The following is a 20,807-nucleotide window of genomic DNA, read 5'->3' as shown; positions in this document are numbered from 1 at the left end:
TGGTGGTAAACCATGCGTGGAGGAGGGAAAGGGGAATTCTGTAATCTTCTGATTAAATCTCAGTCTCTTAATGGGCATGTGTCTTAGAGCTGTGACCAACAGAAATGCTTTTCCAGTGATATAGCTTTTCCTCCTGCTGCCTACTCTCTTTTTTGGCTACCACATCCCAAGTCTATTTCCTTGAACCTCTGATCCCTGTGACTGTTTGTTTGTTTGTGTTTCCCTTAGGTGAAACATGAAGTCAGTAGTAACTGAAGTGGGAGTAATCCCCTTCCCCCAACCGGGGTAAAGCTCTAATAAAGTCCTTTTCTTAGGGACTAGGCTTTTGTCATGGAGAAAGCTCTATGTGTATTTCACAATGATTATACCTCTTCTGCCAACACCACAGAGTAATCTTTCTTGACTCTTCATCATTAGAACCTGATGGGGCTCCTGGAGGTAAACCTCATAAAAGAATGGGCACCCCCACGAGTTTCTCACTTTCATATTAATCCACACTCAGCTTCCAGCAACTGGTCAAAATTACTATTTTCACGTTCCTACAAGTTTGTAGTTCCAGCAGCTTCTGCTCCAGGTAAGCAGATGTCACCTGTGCTTTTCCGAATGCACCTGTCTATCCAGATTTGCAGGTGTAGGTTTAGTCGATAATCTCAACTTTTTAATGGATTCAAGGAAAAAAATCATTGATTTTCAGTTTGTCTAGATTTTTCTTGCTTAAAGGATGGAGTGATGATCTAACCTCTTTGCATGGGAAAGCTGAAGCTGAAAATCCCTGATGGTAATCATTTTAACAACATTTTCTTATTTTTCTATTCTAAGTTTTGATAAGTTGAGTCACCACACTGCTTTTTAAAAGATCTAGTGAAATTACTATTGTCATACCATTAGAGGAAACTATTGCTATCAAATTGGCACTTGCAAGAGTCAATGAAATGAAAAGATTTTCTCTAACTGAATCATAAATGAAATGGCTTTCTCAACAGTTTTATAGGAAAAAAATAGCTTGTAAAACTAAATATTGTCATTTTATCAAAGTAAAAATTTATCTAACAAGGCTTCAAGTTCAAGTAAAATAACATTTGAGTGTCAACTTAATAAGGCCTCCTCCCATATGCAATATAGAGTCACTAAATTTTCAAACTAAAAAGGATTTTAGAGTTCATTTAAACCAACGGTCCTTAATCCAAGGTTTATGTAGTTCCCAGGGGTTCAAAATTGAAATGGCAGCCTGTAAACCTGATGTTCCAGTGAGTGCTTCTCACAGAAACTGATCCTTTGGACCAGCATGAGTGAGACACATGCTGTCACACACAAGACAATGCTGAGGTGCTTGCATAGATTTGGATGCCATGGCTTATTTACATCATCATTTCTGTTGCATCTTCAAATGATATTTTCATTGGTCCTCTTCTTTGTGAGAATTCAGGTAATCTTTCTTACCATAAACACACATCAAAACTGCATTGCTCTTCTGTAGCTTTTGTATGTCGCTTTTCTCATATCCCCTCACCACCCAGCCACAAAAAAAGAAATAAGAATGGAATATCACACTTAGGGACTCACTTGTGTAATGGGCATACAAGAAGCACAAATATCATAGTACAAACACTCAAACTTATTGTCAAAACAAACACTTATCTACAGTCTCTTGACATTACAGCAAATCAATACGGTGATGCTGATGGTTATATTCAGGATCTTGAAGTCATTTACATTTGCTTTACTTAGGAAGCCCTTTTTACAGATCAACTATCCTAAGACCATAACTGAAGTGTATCTTTATGATTTCTATATCTTATATTAAACTCTGTTTTAAGCATCAGTTCCATCATATAGAATAAACAATTTTAGTCTGTTCATTTCCCAATACATTTTTCTTTAACTGAATATGAGATCCAATTGAATCTAAGATTCATATATCCAGGGAAGAGTGATGTGTGTGTGTGTGTGTATGTGTGTGTGTGTGTGTGTGTGTGTGTGTATGTGTGTGTGTAAAATATCTTTGGTAGCTGGTACTATATCCTGAAACTGTATTCTGAATCCATTTCTCCAAAATATTAACACTTACAGGCACATCAACATGTGACTCTCTAGATATCATTAGCTCCACTCCAACGCTAACATACATAGATGCAGACATGTATATCCAGAGTTTCATTGCTAGGTAAGTACAGCTGGCTATAAATAATGTCCTCACTCCCTTTGACTAGGGGACAAAGGGGAGGAGGAGGGTGTAGTACTTGTACACAATCCACTACTTAGTGATATTAAGGGGCATGCTAATTGAGTTGTTTCTACCTCATTTGGAAGATAATTACTAGATTTTTTCTATTCTCTAGAATAGAAAATAGAATAGAAGATAATTACTAGATTTTTTCTATTCTCTCTCTGGAACAGATTTGGTTATTTTAGAAATTCCTATTTCAAGATATAGACTTAAAAATCACCTCCCACAGATCTCCTTGTTTAAGTGTTCTCAGAACTGTCACTGGGAAAATTGAATATTGCCAGTTTTTACTCATCCTCCCTTGCTTCTGAAAATCACACTTTATTTTTCCCAGGATGTTCAAAACAGTCTATAGAATGACTTCAAATTTCTTCTCATCATTCAACCATGGAAATTTCAAGTTAGCCATGAATTCTTAGAGTCTACCCCATCACTAGCAACAATTCTCTGACAGAATCATGGGCAATGATGTAAGATTCTTTTGTTTTCATTCTAGTCTATTATTTTTATGACATATAATTTGCAAACATAAAATGCATCCTTTTACATTTTGTACTTTTTAGAATATTCTCAAGGTTGTTCAGTCATCACCATTATTTACTTTGAGAACATTTCATCACACCAAAGAAGAAATTTAGTATCCATTAGTAATAACTCCACATTCTCCCTTCCTCTTGCCCCTGGCAAATATTAATCTACTTTCTGTCTCTAAAGATGTGCCTGTACTATTCATATAAATGGAATCATACAATACATGGGCTTTTGTGACCAGCTTTTTACACTTAGTAAAATTTTTTCAATGTTTATCAATTTTGTAACATTCATCAGTACTTCATTCCTTTTTATTGCTGAGTAATATTCCATTGGGTAGATATATGATATTTTGGTTATCCATTACATCAGTTGATGGATATTTCAATTGTCCCCACTTTTTGATCATTATGAATAATCCCATATGATCATTCATGTCCAAGTTTTTATGTGGACATATTGCTCTTGGATACATACCTAGGAGTGGAATTGCTGGGTCATGTGGTAACTCTATTTTTAACATTTTGGAGAACTGCCAAAATTCTTTCCAAAGTGTCTGCAACATTTAAAAATGTCATCTGCAACATATGAGGATTCCAATTTCTCCACATTCTTGCCAACATTTGTTATTTTTCTATCTTTTTAATTTTAGCCATCCTAGAGGATGTGTAATGATATCACACATTATGGTTTTAATTTGTGTTTTTCTAGTTACTAATGATGTTGAGCATCTTTTCATGTGTCTGTTGCCCAGTTGTATATCTTCTCTGGAGAAAGGTATATTCAATTTTTTTGCCCATTTTTACTTTGTTTGTCTTTTTGTTGTTGAGTTTTAAGAGTTCTTTACATAGTCTGTATAAAAGTTTCAAATAGAAAAATGATTTGCAAATATTTTCTCCTATTCCATGATTTATTCTTTCAGTTCCTGAATGGAGTCTTTTTTAAGTACAAGTTTTAAATTTTAATGAAGTCCAATTAATCTATTTTTTTCTTCTGTTGCTTGTGCTTTGAGGTCATAGCTAAACAAACAAATACACAAGGAAATAAAAAACCAACAACTCTTACCTAACAAAAGGCAGGAAGATTTACTCCTTCATCTAAGAATTTTTCTTCTTACAGTTTTCTTCTAAGAATTTTATAGTTCAGCTCTTATTCTTGGGTCTATGATCCATTTTGAATTAATGTGTATAACATGTGAGGAAGGACTCCAACTTTACTTTTGCATGTGGATTATTCAGTTATCTCAGCAACATTCTTTTTGTCTTTCCCTCATTGAATTATCTTGGAACACTTGTCAAAAATCATTTGACCAGAAATGTAAGGAGTTTTTCCTAGACTCTAACTTCTATTCCATTGATCTATATGTCTAGTCTTTTGCCAATATCACACTGTTTTGATTATTATAGTTTTGTCATAAGTTTTGATATTGAGAAGCATGAGTCCTCCAAATTTTCAAAATGGTTTTGGCTATTCTGTGTCTTATCATTTTAAATCAATCTCAAGCATACAATGATTCTTAGAAAAATGGAGGGAACATGTTTGCTGTAGTGAGTACAATATGAAATAAATGCTATTCTTTTTCTACAACTCACCCTAATTCTTCTTTCAAACTCCTAAGTGGAATAAAATAATAATTTTGGTCAATTTTTATTAAAGCCCCATTTCCAGGAGTTTTGTTTAAGATTATATATATATATATATATATATATATATATATATATATATTTTTTTTTTTTTTTCTGAAGAGTCGGTGTGGAATTTCTGGTTTGTACCACCATTTTTCCCTGATGGTATCTTCTGAAACTATTATAATTCCCTCCAGTTTATCTGCCCATACAGGTCACTCTTTGTTGCTCATCACTTTCTTAAGGTGTCTAGATTAAAAACAACTTATTTTTTTCTTTCTGTGTCCCTCTCTGGCACATAGGAATTTATCTCCCTGCTTGCAATTTACATTGGGCTATGAAAAACTCCTCAAGACTATTCAGGAACACTTTGCAGCCATTTCTACTCTGAGATCTGTCTGTCTAACTGACTGTCCTCAAGGATCTTGACTCAGGTCTTTATACACACAGCTCCCACAAGTTAATCTCGTGTACTTCCAGAATCTTTGCCATTTAGATCTAGACCCATGAAGTGGTACTCAGGGTATGGCGACCCATCAGATTTTCAGATATCCTCATTTCTCTTTTGACTCCACTTTTCTTCTACCAACTTGGGAAATCTTTATTTATACATTAAGATTCATCGTTTCCTCTATGTCCTAATTCTTATGAAGCCCTAGATTTTCAAAGCTCGAAGTCTCTATGTATTTTCTGTAATGTCTTAGCTTCCTTGAGGCATATTATGTCTTATAATGTAAGTAATTGGAGGAAAATACTGAAGAGAAAAAGTTAACATTTCTATATGTTATTCATGAATAACACAAAGTATTCTAACAAGGTGTCTATTTGTACGTTAAGAACAGGAAGCTGCATACAATAGCTAAAAAATAAGTGACTCCTATGCATTAGAATTTTTTTTAAGGTTTTGGGGTTCAAATGCAAAAATGAACATAATATTTTCTTTCACCTAACTACCAGATCTAGTCTGAAACTTGTGACAGACAAGATATCTCATAGAATAGGAGATACCAATGTTAGTACTCTTATAATGGTCACTCATTTTCATAGATCTACTGGTGTTGGGGTTAAAATCAGTTGTTGTATTTATTGATAATGGTCATAGAAGAGTTATCATTTTGTGAACCACTGCAATGATTTTTGTGCCCTTTGTAGTCAGAGATTTCTTATGGAATCATACAGGAAAACTTAGTTGAACTTAGTTAGTTGGTTAGTTAGTTAGCTAGCTAGTTAGTTAGTCTGACCTAATTCTACTGTTGAGGCAACTAGAAAAAAAATAATATGTTGTCCAGTTAGAGGAAGATGGGTCACATACCGGCATCACATGATGTATGCTGAATTGTTACACACTTTCTAGAAAGTTTTTCCTTCAAATTGTAGGATTCCTTAACCACCATTGTGAGTGAAGTAAACGTCCTTACATCATTACATCATTACCTATTCTTTAATTATTATGAAGAAATTGATAATGACTACATTGTCATTTTTTAATAGAAAACTTAGTTTGCCTTCCACAGTCAAATATTCAAATTTTGAAAAGCTCTAAGTCATATTTGTTCTTTGCATCCAAAAACATTTATGTGATGTTTTAAAATAGAGGGTTTATCTTCTGTCTAGCAGGAAGAGTTAGAACTATCAAAGTACTTAAATGAACTTCACACGTTGCTGAAATAAGCATAGTAATAACTAGTGTTTTATTAGAAAATTCTTATCTTGGATAAAGAAATTTGAGAAGGGAAGTTGTATTATTCCATTTAATATTAAAATATATTTCCAAAAATAAATATGAAAACATTTAACTAAACAAAATTCGTTTGCAACAGTTGAGTGACTCTTTCTGTGGTATCATTCTTCTAATGATATTAATGAAATGGAAATAAATAGATTTTAAATTAATTTGTCTTAAAATAGATTGTAACAACAATGGTGACCTAGTGAAAGATGGTTTCTCAGTTATGAGGCAATGGTTACAACTGAGTAGAATTTGCAAGTATACAGCTTGAGAATTTCTGATATGTTCAACCCTCATTTTTTCTATAATGAAGACAGCACTGGACTTTTCTTCTGCCATTAGCTTCTACTACATGCTTGTAACATAAAGAATTTTCATCACTTTTACGTGTAAAACAAAAGCCAGAAAACACTTTAAAATAGAAGTGTTGGCATTCTTGTAGTTACTCTATCAAAAGTTTCTCTTTGCTTAAACATCATTGAAAAAAATTACAGAAGAAGAATCACTATGTAAATTTTATGTATAGTTAACATTACTGTGCAACTAAAATAGTCAAATTGATAACATTTGACTATAACAATGCAAATGACTACATCTACTTTAAGAATGGCAGCAATAGACCAAATTTATTATTTCTAAACACAAATATAGAAACTAGATACCTAAAAATGGCATACTTTCTCAAGGTGGCAGCATGAATTATTGACAGAGGAAGAAACAAATCCTAGATGTTTCTGACACCAAGTGCTTTATTGCTTCCAACATATAATAATGATTATTCAAATGTCTGTGATAAATGAAGAATGGTATCTCTAGTATTCATTACACAGCAACACAAAGCACTAACATGCTCCTTGGAACTTCTGTATTAGACGAAAGATCTGGTAAAACAAATAAGTTATAATTTTTGAAAAAGAAGGCAGAATCAAGTCTGCAACTGGCCCCTCTACAAAACTCCATCTGACAAAACTTAATTGTTTCCTACTTCCAAATTTACCCAAAAACCAATAGATCCCCAAAATAATGATAACCCTAACCAGGCATGCTCCTACATTACAGTAGGTACAATGATTATTCAATACATAAAAGAGCTCAGGATAGATATTAGCTGAATTGTATGTAAAATATGGGAAATTAACCTCCAGCAAGTTATCTTCTGAAAGGAGCTATATTTCATATAACCAAATAGCTATGTTAATTTTCAAGCATTACAAATGCTTAATGTTGATATCCCTCTAACATTCATACTTTATCCTTATATCATCCTGGATACTATAAAATATCACCAATGTATTAATCAGGTTTCAGGTTTCATGAGAAATTTGGGCAAAATTTTGCTTAACGTAAGACTATACCCTGAACCTTCAACGTTCCTCACCCCCAGTCCAAGCCAGCACAGTTAGTGTCCTGGGAGCTTATGCTGAAATGTGGGCCACCACTCACTGCTTGTCAAAGCTGCCTTCAGGGTAATTTGAGAAGCAGCACATTTGGGGCAATTGTCCAAAGAACAGAAGACTGTCCAAATAGGTAATCAATCTGTTCGGGATGGGCAGAGAGACAGCTTCCAAGATATGATGCCAATGGCAGAGAAATCCAGGAGCCCAGACTGGAGAGAGGGTTTAAAGCAGATGGTGAGGATTATAGCCACCTGGAATAATTCTCTGAGTCAATTAGCAAGTACCAGTAGTCGATTTTGGGATGACTCTTCAAGTCATGGAAGGGAAAGTGTCTGCCTTAAGAATATAGGTTGGATTTAAAAGTAAGGGGAAAAGATTTTTGAATTTATCCTTTTTATCCCTTCTACAAGCTCCCTTCTGTCATCACTTCATTCCTCACTCAGCCTAGACCCCACTGATGATTATCTTAATTTCTCCCCACAAGGAGCCTCATCTAACCTGCTGGTGTTTCCTTATGTTACAACAATGGATAAACACAACACTGATTTTGTTCCTTAATTTAAGCTCCTTAGTACTCTAAAGAAAAAGGTACAACCCAAGGATTTTTGCTAGTACAGATTTTTCTTGTAATCTGACCCCTTCTTAAAAAAAATTAAAAACAAACAAACAAACAATTGAGTTGGCCAAAAAACTCGTCTGGATTTTTCCATATCATGGAAAACCCCGAACAAACTTATTGGCCAACCCAATAATTTTTATTGGAGTATAGTTGTTTTACAACGTTGTGTTAGTTACTGTTGTACAGCAATGTGAATCAGTTATACATATATATATATATATATATCCCCTCTTTTTTTAGATTCCTTTCCCATTTAGGTCACCATAGAGCATCTAGTGGAGTTCCCTGTGCTGTACAGTAAGTTCCCATTAGTTAGCTGTTTTATACATAGTAGTGCATATATGTCAATCCCAATCTACCAATTCATCCCCACCCCTCTTCCTGCATTGGTGTTCATAAGTTTGTTCTCTACATCTGTGTCTCTATTTCTGCTTTGCAAATAAGTTCAGCTGTACCCTTTTCCTAGATTCCACATATAAGCAATATTTTTCTATTTTTCTCTTTCTGACTTACTTCACTCTGTATGAAAGTCTCTAGGTCCATCCATGTCTCTGAAAATGGCACTATTTCATCCCTTTTTATAGCTGAGTAATATTCCATTGTATATATTTCCCACATCTTCTTTATCCATTCTTCTGTTGATGGATATTTAGGTTGCTTCCATCTGAACCCTTCTTTATAATCTATCAATTGTTTTCTTGTCTTTAATCAATTCCCTCTATTAAGCAACAATTTTATTAATTTTAATTTAGTTTTTTTTTATTGAGGTATAACTGACATATAACATTGTGTTAGTTTCAGGTGTACAACATAATGATAGAATATATGTATACACTGCAAAATGATCACTACAATAAGTTAACATCAGTCAAACATCAGTTGCTGTACATAGTTACAATTTTTTTTTCCTGTGATTACTTTTAAGATCTACTCTGTTAACAACTTTCAAATATACAATACAGTAGTATTAACTATAATCACCATGCTGTACATTACAACCCCATAACTTATTTATTTTATAACTGGAATTGTGTGGATTTTGACCCCCTTCACCAATTTCTCCCACCCTCTTCCCCTCACTTCTGGCAACCACCAATCTGTTCTCTGTATCTATGAGTTTGGTGGTGGTTGGTTTTGATTCCACATATAAATGAGATCATACAGTATTTGTCTTTCTCTTATTTATTTCACTTAGCATAATGCCCTCAAGGTCTATTCATGTTTTTGCAATTTTAAAATTTTGCCACTGGATGAATTCCCCACACTAACACTTACCACCTCTTTCTCACGTGAAGTTCTACTTCTATGACTTTCTTCATCATTATACCTCCCATGCCTATATCTTTATATCTGATCTACATTCTTAGGCGTTCTTCTAATTTCCAAAGTGATTATATATTCCCTCATATTCGAGATAACCTTAATCTCAGTTGCATCATCTCCTCAAGGAACTGGCATCCTTCCTTTATGCTCAAATGTTCATTCTCCTTCTGTGAAGATGTTCCTCCAGCTAGAAAATATGCTGCTGGTGTCATAGATTTAAAGCAAAAGTAAAACAAAAAGAAATGGTAGATACTTTTCTCTTGGACCTAAGTTTCTCTTTAACTACTGATTTTCCTCCTTCTCTTTTCATTTCAAATCTTCCAAGATAATTCTTTTCTTTCTCACTTCTTAATTAATTCCTTTCCAGACTGAAAACAGGATTCTGCTTCCCAAAATTACTCTTGCTAAGATAACCAAGGACTTTCTAATTGCCAAATCATAAGACCACATTTCAGTTCTATCTGTTATGTTTAATACTGTACACAATACTTCCCTTTGTCCTAACACTCTATGTTCTATTAGATTGTTCAGTTCATTCTTGTGACACTCTTCACGTCTTCCTGATCAGTCCTTTTCAGGTTCCTTTATGTGCTGCTCTTATGTTGTTCATCATTTAAACCTTGTTATTGCAGCCATGATTCTATTCTCAGACCACTTCTCTTTTTAGGCCACTCTTTTTCTCAAGCTAACCTCTTCCATTGTAAGACCTTTACTTAATAATTCTTAAATACTGATTACTATGTGTATTACTCAGGGTTTTTCAGAGAAACAGAACTAACAGAATGTGTGTGTATACAGGGTAGGACTGTAGGCTGGAGACCCAGGAAAGAGTTGTAGTCTGAGTCCAAAGGCAGTCTGCTGGCAGAATTCTGTCTTGCTGTAGGAAGGTCAGCCTTTTGTTCTATTCAGGCTTTTGCTGATTGGATAAAGCCCACCCATAATATGGAGGGCAATCTGCTTTACTCAAACTCCATCAATTGAAAAATTAATCTCATTTAAAAAACACCTTCACAGAAACATTCAGAATAATATTTGACCAAATAGCTATGCACAATGGCCCAGCCAAATTGATACATAAAATTAACCATCAGACTATGGGATCCAAATCTTCCACTCATGTCTTTCTACTAAGTTCTAGAAATAGATAACATTGAACATCTTCATGTAAATGTAACTAAGACATCTCAAACTCAAGGTATCCAAAACTCATCTCTCTTACCTTGGCAAATTTGTTCCTCATCCTAGACAGAAAATTCTTGTGTCTTCCTGTCTCTCCCTTAAAATCAATTACAAGCTCCTCTCAAATATTTCTTGACTCTGTCCCTCATCTTCCCACCACCACAGCCCTAATTTAGCCTTATAACAAGGTTTTGGCTGAACATGATAAAAGCTTTCTACTCGGGTGAGACAAGAATATCAACCCAGATGTTCCCTGCAAACACCGCTGCTGGACTGAAGTTCCTGCAACCTTCTGAGGTGTGCACACACACACACACACACACACACACGCATGCATACACACACACGCTAAAGCTACAGTTCTCATATTTGCTTCATCATAAAAACCACCCACTGCACTTATTAAAAATTCAAATTTCTAGTTCTGGGGATTAGAGCTAGGGTTAAAACTAGGAATATGTATTTTAACCCAAGTGCAGTTGAATTTTCTCATTAGGAAACACCGTTCTACCAATCTCATGCCCATAACTCACTGTGCTCTCTCGACTTAAGACAAATTCATCTCGTGCTCTCATTCTCTCTCTCTCCTTTCTCACTTTCTTCCCACCTGCTAAACATTGTGCCCACTAAAATTTATCTTGCCAGGCTCTTTCCTCCATGTTAAGCCCATGTTTTGACTTCATGAAAACCTGAATTTCTGTTGAGGACACATATTCCCTTGACTTGTTCTCAAGTAAAGCTGCTCATTTCCTCATACCCCATGTAACTGTGGGTTGAGAAGGTTGGTCTACATCTTCCTTATTCCTTATTTCAAGTGTTTTTATCTCATTACTCTTATGAAAACCCCCTTTTAAACTGTAGCTACAAAGAGAAGGAGGTGGGGTGCAGAGATAGCACAGTGTGAGGATAATATCGAGTCCAGGGGAGTATTCCTATACTGGGAGAGACTCAAGCAGGGTCTGGAAGGGAAAAAAGGTGGAGAACACATGAGAGAGATCACTGTGAGTGTAAGTTTTCTGGGAATTAGATTCCACGTCATACATGGAAAAATTAGCCTTTGAAACATGAAGGGGCACTTTCTGTGTTGTGATATGAAAGAAAAAGAGAAGTGTGAGTATAGACACACTTTGACTTTCATAATTTTGGTGGAATATTGAGAGAATTCCTGTCTGGTGACTTTTATTGAGTTATTCAAGAAGGAGGGAAAGTTCTCTTCCCAGAAAGTACTGATTAAAATGGGCTCTTTGAGGTTTTGGAAGATCAGAAAAGATATGAAGTTGTTGCTGTGAGTAGCATGAAAGCAAATCGTCTAAAGAAATACAGTATTGAAGACTAATTTATATTGACATCAGTCTGATTTGTGTATATGTGTATGTATGTTCTCTCTACCAGCTGCTCTGTTTCATAGATGTAAACCCAGGCAAGGCAGATTGTTGGGTTCATCAATGATGATGGTGGGAATGCATGTGACACAGTTTTCTAGATGAGACAACAGATTAGAGAAGAGGATTTAGAGAATTTACAGGAGCATAATTTAAATGTTGATCATTGTGAAGATTCTTCCTGGTGTGAAGGACATCTACCTCCAATGGTACCTTATGAACCTGGTGTGCTTAGGATATGGTTAGGGTCCCACATGGCTTTTGGAAGACACTACATCTTGATCTCTTGATATTCTGAGTCCTGAGATATTAGTGTCACTTCAGAGCCAACACAAGTCACTCCTGAAAAGTCTGGGTGTTTTCCATTCACACTATCTACCATCTGTGCAAATAACCAAAAGTCATATGGGGAAGACTAAGAAGAAGCTTCCTGGATATTCTTGTCAGGTTATAGAGTTCTTCCCTAGGGAAACTCAATTTCTTTCTTCCTTCAAAACATTCTGTATGCATGAACACACTGAGGATTTATCTAATATTGGAAGAAGTGCCATATACTCTCAATTATGTTTGCTCAAGCCAGACCTCTATTCATGAGAGTCGGGATACTTATATTAAAACAACTGAAGAGGGCTTCCCTGGTGGTGCAGTGATTGAGAACCTGCCTGCCAATGCAGGGGACACAGGTTCGAGCCCTGGTCTGGGAAGATCCTACATACCGCTGAACAACTAGGCCCGTGAGCCACAACTACTGAGCCTACGCGTCTGGAGCCTGTGCTCCGCAACAAGAGAGGCCACAACAGTGAGAGGCCCGTACACCGCGATGAAGAGTGACCCCCGCTCACCGCAACTAGAGAAAGCCCTCACACAGAAACGAAGACCCAACACAGCCATAAATAAATAAATAAATAAATAAATAAATAAATAAATAGAGTTCCTTTAAAAATAAAAGAAATTGGGTCATTTAAAAAAAAAACTGAAGAAAGAGGATATTGAGTTGACCATCAGTATCACTCCTAGATACCTTACCATTATTTAGCTGATGTGAAAGAGCTTAGGAGGTTATACAAATCTCAAAGGTCTAATTATAATGCCAGTCTCACCTTCTGTTGTGAAAATCATACCCACTTAGCCCTTGCTGGCAAATATGACCTTGTCCATCTCTGCCACATGGTGGTTGTCTCATACCCGTTGACCTCGGGGTACCCATATAGAGTCTGCAGATTCTTCTCAGTAGGGCAGTTGACCGCAACCATCTACACCAGGCCACAACAGAAATGACCAAGTCTGTATGGGCTCTGACTAACCTCATGTTAGTATAACCCAATAGTGTATTACTTCATGCCAACATTACCACATGTGACTCATTTCCTGCCCAAGGGTTTTCCTGTGAAATTTCAGATGTGAAACCATGTCGACAGTCTTGGGGACTTCAAAGGCAAAATGAAGGAGTGCAAGGGAGACAGTAGTTGATGGATAAATTCTTCTCCCTTCATACCCTGGATGCACTGTCCTGTAATGTTGTTTATAACCCACTCTCTAAAGATCTAGTTGTCAGTTTTATGTGATTCCAAACAGGGACCAGTTTGTTGTCACACCCTGATATTTGTTCTCTTCTTCTCTGTCTCATCCCTGTGTTTTTGGTTTTGTGTTCCTCAACAGCATCTTTTGCTGTAGGCTCTTCTCTCTGGATGAATCCAAGCTAACAGTCCATTTCATTTGTACAGTATTCCACCAGCATTTCTGGCTCAGAGACAGCAATGAGTAAAGCACTATTCTAAACAAAACACATGGTTTCCTCAATATTTTCTCAATTCCTTGGTAAAGAGTGACTCCTCTGGATTTTTCTCAGGGAATATTGCGTTTTGGGTGAATGGGATGGGATCCATGTGATGGATTAATATAGACGTTGAATGCTTCTTTCTATATTTGTCAAGGTCTTTCTGAACTCTCAACGTCTTTAGTAGGGGTCAGAGTTAGTCTGTATTGTTAGTGACTACCACTCAGTACTTATGATCTCTAAATAAAATGTCATTTCCTACTTACCCTGTCTTTCTAGGTGCTCCCAATTGTCTTTGAGATGAAATTGAAGCACTTTAGCTGCATACACAGGAGGTATCTGTGTATCTCTCTAGCTTTATCACCTGCTACTCCTAACCCTCTACTTTACAAACTATATTTTCAGTTTCACACACACATCACCCATATACCTGCTTCTGTTATTTTGTTCATGCTGTTCCCTATTCTGGGAACTCCAGCCCCACTCTTCTCTTTCTTATAAACTTTTTATTCATAAAGACTGAAATAACTTCACTTTCCTCCAAGAAACATTTTCTGTCTTTTTCTCCCCACATCCATATCACCCTAAGAGAACATGTTAGTATGAAATTGTATTATTATGGTAAGATCATTTGTTTCCTTGATGTCTCTCAAAGTAGACCAACTTCTTTGAGAGCACGGACCAAATTTTATTTATGTATGTATCCTAGGACTCTGAACAATGTAGGTTATACAGAAAGTATCAAATAAATGTTTGCTAAAATACCCATTAGGGGAGGGTCTATGGAAGTCCATTAGACAAAAGCACAATTGACCAGAAGATAGAATTCAAAGAAAAATACTTAAGTTTAGCTACAAGGAAAAGACACAAGGAGTGATATAGAAGGCAGGCAACAGAGATTTCAAAGAAACACAGAAACTGGAGATGCCAGACAACAAATTTCTTCCTAATTGTAGGCATTGTTTCTAGCAAACTGTGTCTACTTCAATATTTCTCTAAGATAAACTGCTTAGTTTCATTATAAACACTGACTCCCAAAATGATTCCATTCAATTTACCCTCCAGCCAGTGTGGTTATCACATAGGCTGAGAACATCTTTATTTATTGCCAGATGGCTTTGTTTTCCATTTTGATTACGATTATGTTATTGTCAAATACCTTTGTTTCTAACAACTTTGGATACTTGGACTTATTGATAAAAACTCTGTTAAGAAGCATTTACTACAAAGGTTAGAAATAACGAACACCCCAATGACTAAAATAATAATTATTATTATCTTACTATTATCAGATGTAATAATGATAGTTGCTATTATGTGTTAAGTGCCTACCACATAGGAAAGGTTCAGTATCAGATACTTTGTCTTTAATCCTCATAAATAAAATACAAGGAATTTTTTTTCAACTTTAAGTCTAAGGAAACAGAAAATATCTCAGAGAAATTAAAGGATTTGATCTGAGCTCAGATCTATTTGAGGCCAAACTTGTTCTATTAAAAGGACAAATGTACATGATGTAATAGAACTAATTTTAATATCAACATGTAGCTTCATGATTGTAAAATTTCAAAAATAAGAAACTTTCAACCTTTAGTCCCAAGGGACAGGATTCTGAAGAACACACTGAACTATATTTCTTCTTGCCATTTACTGCTGGCATTCTTTTCCGTTTCATTTGCTTTAAGTGTTGTATTTCATTTCAAATTGCTTCCACTGTTACTAAAAATGAATTTAGAGCATAAAGAAACAAAAAATACTGACAAGTTATTTCCACTTCCTTAGATGAGAGTTCCAGGGCTCTGTCATTTTAAAACAGAATCTTTTCTTTTTCTACCCTTAGAAAATTACCTAACTCATGCTGAAAGTGATTGTGACTTTTCTTGCGTGTTGGGAAATTGCCCTTCATGGTCTCATACCCCCGTCACCCTCACAAATCCCTCAAAATCTCCTTAATGACATCCAGCAGATGAAAATATTCAAGAGTAGTATCTTTCACCTATGCTTAAAAATTAGATTTATAAATGGAAAATTTGTTTTTTTGTCAAGAGCTGAGGATTCTGTTATTGCTCCTGAACCAGGACCAAGATTTAATAACATATCGGTAAAAATGAGAACCCTCTAGTTTAGACTGAGATCATCCCAACCACAGTGGCAGAAAAGGACTTCAAGAGCCCCCAAAGGGAACTTCAGTGTGCGGGAGGGGAGATCAGGGCTGTGACTCCAGTCGCCCGGTTTTCCCAGAACCAGCCCCTGCAGGCTGGTTCTTAGCCAGTCTGGATAGGCCATCCTGGCTAAGAACACATGCTCTGGGGAAAATGTCTGAGCACATGAGTATTAACCAGCAATTCTGACTGGAAAAGTCCAAGCATGAGTCCCTCCACCTTCCGGTCAGGCAGGGGTCTATGCCAGCCTGTGCGTGTTGTCTCCACACTGGGCAGCATGGGGACAGCTTGCAAGAGAAATTTATTATGGCAGCAATGAGGGTGGAAACAAACACCTGGTGTCCCCCGAGCACTGAGGAACTCTCTAGCTTGCCTTTAAATGGAATTGGAAAGCTGGAACAGTATCGAATAAGTCTGTGGTACTGCAGCAATTCAGGCTGTAAGGGAATTTCTCTAGAAAAATCCAAGATTTGCTCCTAATCTAGAAAACGGGGCCTCTACCAGTTTTAATTTTGAAATCAGAGAGATACAGTTATTACTGCACTGTATTCTGGTGACGTGTGTCTTACCAATTGCAAGTGTATATCCAATAATCAAGTAAGCTGCATATAGCGTTTCTACTGAATAATATGTAAGCAATTTGAATCTACCCATGCTCCTGTTTTGCTTTAGGTGGAACCTCCCTAACCACTAAAATCAAGATTGTGGTGTCCAGAATAAGCAAAATCAAGCACAAGTACCCTTACAGAATGTGGTTTTAGTAAGGCTTATTTTAGTCTGATTGTGTTACCCATTATAAAACCACAATTTTCATGCCACTGAGAAGCTCTTATTTCAAGCTGACCACATGTTGATGATCTTAAACAAAACATTCTTTCCCTGAGTTAAATGTGATGAAACCCTAACATCAGTACTGGTATATTATTTTAAACTGAATAATTCTGATACATATATTCCAGATACATATTGCGATTGTTTTTAAGAGCATGGGTTCATGACCTTGTATTTTGGTAACTGTGACATTGTTTTGCAATGTCTAACTGCAGTGTCCTTTTAGGAATGCATAATAATGTAACTGAGTGTTTCAAGTGTAAAAATTCTAATGAAGGCTTTACATTTAAACTTAATATTTAGACTTTATTGAGGATTGTACTGCCTCCTTAATTATACTTAATAGTTACGTACCGCATTAAATATTTTCAAACCACTTTTCTCATTAATGAACACATTCCATATCATCATTCATTAACTTTGAAAAAGATGAGCATTATACTCTCAGTTTAGGGGTGACAAACAGAGAAGGATTTCCCCAGATTCATATAGGTATTAGCCCATACCTTTATGCTTTTGGAGGCCGTTTGCTGAGCAAGTAGGACTAGTCTTTACAGTTATCCTGGATTGACATTTAGCCTTTCATAAAGCTCCAAGGGCTCAGAGAGATGAGGTTTTCATCACAAAGATGAGTTCATCCTCCAGCACACCAACCAGAGTCCACCTAGAATTAGTCCTTCAGCAGAGGTGTTTCTCCAAGCATTGCTGCTAGAAGAAGAAGGACCAGATGCGTTATCATGTAATATTCCACCTCCTGATAGAACCAGAATACTGTGTTGGCTACTGCTTGCTTAGTAGAACAGCAAGTATCTTCTTTAATGGAGCCCCAAATCTAGCCTTGCACCTAAACAACAAGTTTCCAATATTGAGAAGGATTAAGACCCTTTGCTCAACTGCCTAGCCAAATTTGAAACAAGGAACACATCCTGACTTTTTGATTCTCTACAAAGTATTAATTCTGAGTTTCCCTGTAGATATCTGTCAGTGAGTAAAGTTAGGCATTTGTAAAAATTCTCAAGAATCTATAAGGCAAAAGTACCAGTATGAGCAGGTTTTCTGCCAGATGTTTGTTCATCATTCAAACGCTCTCATAAACTCTGGCAACAAATATGTGAGTGCTAGCTGCTAGACACATGCAATTCCAACTTCCATCTCAGTGTTACTTTGTTGCAAGGCATAGAGCATGGCCGCCACATCATCCCAAGATGTCTGGCCATGAGGAAGAATATTTAATCAAAAAGCACATTTGATGGTGGCTTGACTTAACCTGAGCTTGACTTAACAAAGGTAAGAAAAATGACTCTGTACCTAGTAATTTAGTATCTGTTAATTTCATATAAACAACATGTTTTTTTGTTTTTTCTCATTCTTCCCTTAGGGGTACATAGATACCTATATGTCTTTAAAGTCATCATTATATTAGCATTTTCCAAAGTGGCATGCATACTTCCAAATTTATCTCTATCTGTAAAGCAAATGCCCTGCTAACACCGCCCCATCGTGGAAAGGTAATCAGAATTAAGTTTTTTGTTCAAGAAAAAAATATTTTTTTATTCTTCCTTAATTGAAAATCCCTTTACCTCAAATGCCAGCTTATTCATTTATTTCTAGCTAATAAAACACGTGAAGTTGCTGCTTTGGATAATAATTAAGAAAATAACAAAATTTTGTTTCTGTAATACATTAAAAACATGCAAAATGCAAAACAAGAGCAAAGTTTCTGCAAAGGAGAAAGATAGTGTTGGGAGATAATTCTCCAAGGATCTGCTGTATCTGTACATCTTCTGAGCAAAAAGCACTGATAACTTTATTCAAGGATGTTTACAAAGCTGCTTCTTAGCAGGGGACAGATTTGCTTAAATTCCAGGGTTATAAAGCTAGAAACTCCCTCTCATCTCCCGACACATTCCAGGGTGATAAAGATGATGATGTCTCTGGAGGGAAGGACTGGCAGAGACTAGCAGTTTCCTTTTAAGACTGGGCTTTCTTAAGGTCAGTGCTCCTCAGGTGTGGCCAGGATCAATTGTGTCCCTTATCACCATTCTGGGAACTGGAGGACAAGGGGAAGCATGTAAACAGGAAGCCTTCCTCTGTGCTGTTAGTAACAAACTGTCTAAATCCACTTGGACCCATTGTCTCCTTAACCCTGGAGTGTAGCCCACCCATCTAGCAGCTTCAGTAGTAACTGCTTCTTAGGAACTTCACCGCTTGACAGGTAGACATAGAAAAGTAAACTCTGGTCTTATAATGTACTCTTTGCTCTGTTAAAAAGGAGGAAGCCAGAAAGTGTGTAACAAGGTGATGACACAAGCTCTAGAATGAAGTTTTCATAGGAAAATATCCGTCTGAGAACAGGGTCAAAAACACTCCCTTTCTGCTAAGAAGTTTAAGTACAAACTATCGTGTGTGTGTGTGTGTGTGTGTGTGTGTGTGTGTGTGTGTGGTATATGTTTTCAGCTCAAGCATCCAATTTATTCTGTGTCTGGGATTGTTGACAGGATGAAATGGGATTTTTGAGCAACAAATCTGAGATGTAAATGAGAGGGAAAATAAACTTTGACTGTGGCCATCATCAAACACACACACATACATACATTTATAAACTTGGGGAAAGAAAAATTCTGCAAGTTCCTACTGACCAAGGGGAGATAAATGAATATTGGTAGCAAAGCTCCTATTATTTTACAAAACAGAGAATAGTATTTTTATTCACTTAATTGTTATTTATTATTTTATTTCAGTGACAATCAAAATATTTCTATGTGCCTTTATAGAATTAGCTATTTTATTGACCTTCTAGCCTATTTTTCTAATGAAGTTTAATATCTTCAATGGGACTCCTCCTATAAGGATAGAACTGTGACTTCGGCATTGGGAAGGGATCACTGTATTTCACACTAGAGGAAAGTTGCTACTAGAATTCTCCTTTGGAATTAGTTTCACCCAAGTTTTGTTGTTTGTTTGTTTAATCTGCATAATTCTATAGTATTTAGTGCACCATCCTAAATCCTTCTTTAGTAAATTAAAACATTGGAGACTTAAAATGACTTACAAATGACTTTTTTGGAGCATGGGTATTCTGATTTTCAGTCCAATTTTTTTTTTCCCCTGTTTTGGAATTTGTCAAGAATGTAAAAATTTCCTATGTTTGTTAACTTTCAAACACCAATTGTTATTCAGATGTATCTAAAACTCTATATCTTTTATTATCTATAACAATAATAGAATATGAAAAATGCTTACATAAAACATAGGACTCATTCTTTTAGTTACCTTTTTTAAAATTTCCTTTCTTCAATTAAATAAGGATAAAATTAGATTTAATAAAGATGTTTGAGTATTGTTTATTAATTTAAATTGATACTTATAAAAAAAGCAAGGAAAATAATTGTATCTATACTATAGAAAGAGTTGCAGACGTTTCTGATAATTAATTTCTGCTTAAATCTGAATTCTAAATCATTATCTCCAACTCACCAACGTGTCATGTTCTAAAAATGCCTTGAAGCTAAATGAACCTCAGACCACATTTTCCCGTGGAAACAAGTATCATAAATTATACTTTGATTTCTAAACCAGTGCACAAATCTTATTTCCTCCTTGTATACAGATGTCATCGCAGGATGTAGTGTCAATATTTTTGGCTTCTAAGTTCTGAGGAACTCTACTCCTCTGAAGAGCCACAGCCCTCCAAATGAGTCATATGCTCCCTTGAATTAGAAGCAAGTGCCCAACAATGAGAAATCTTTTCAGAAGTAATGCAGGAGAGCTCTAGAAGAGAAAAGGGAAGGACAAGTATCAAAAGAATGGATGGCAAAGCATCCCAGCTTGCAAAGGTCGGGGTGCGGACCTATACTCAACTGCTTTGCCATAGTTCAAATGGCAAGTACACTTTCCCTTGGCCCAACATCCAACCTTCTCCCACCACACCACTCAGCCCATCTTTCTTATCTCCACTTCAGAATTCCAAAGTCTAACTTGAAATAAAATCTGTGCTGAGGTTCTGATAATTATCCATGAAAACG

This window comes from Globicephala melas, chromosome 3, assembly GCF_963455315.2.
Source record: "Globicephala melas chromosome 3, mGloMel1.2, whole genome shotgun sequence".
Lineage (NCBI taxonomy): Eukaryota > Metazoa > Chordata > Mammalia > Artiodactyla > Delphinidae > Globicephala > Globicephala melas.
Note: the sequence above shows the minus strand (reverse complement) of the source record.